Source organism: Priapulus caudatus, unplaced genomic scaffold (assembly GCF_000485595.1).
Source record: "Priapulus caudatus unplaced genomic scaffold, Priapulus_caudatus-5.0.1 Scaffold2504, whole genome shotgun sequence".
NCBI lineage: Eukaryota > Metazoa > Priapulida > Priapulimorpha > Priapulimorphida > Priapulidae > Priapulus > Priapulus caudatus.
Genome location: NW_014579565.1, coordinates 19,703 through 20,144, shown reverse-complemented (window position 1 = coordinate 20,144; position 442 = coordinate 19,703).

Below are 442 nucleotides of genomic sequence, written 5' to 3'. Positions count from 1 at the left end.
CTATAATAATAAACATTTTATAGTGAAATCAGATGATGAAGTGTAATGAAATAGAAGTGGCTCATCAAATATTCATATATTAGCGGCACGGCGCTGAAATACATAAAATTTAATGTCTTGTCATGAAATGCTTATTAGAATTAATTCATCTGACATATGTTACATGTGAAATTGGTCTAGCAATGAAATTTTGAGTTCACGTGAATTTAGTACTGAGATAATACTATGAATAATTAATAACAATAATATTAATAATAATTATTATTATATTTTGTACACATTATATTCAGTCGCACCAACTATGTCGAAATGTGTGACACAATTTATTCAAATCGTAATTTTTGAGAGAGAGAGAGAGAGAGAGAGAGAGAGAGAGAGAGAGAGAGAGAGAGGGAGAGAGAGAGAGAGAGAGAGAGAGAGAGAGAGAGAGAGAGAGAGAGAG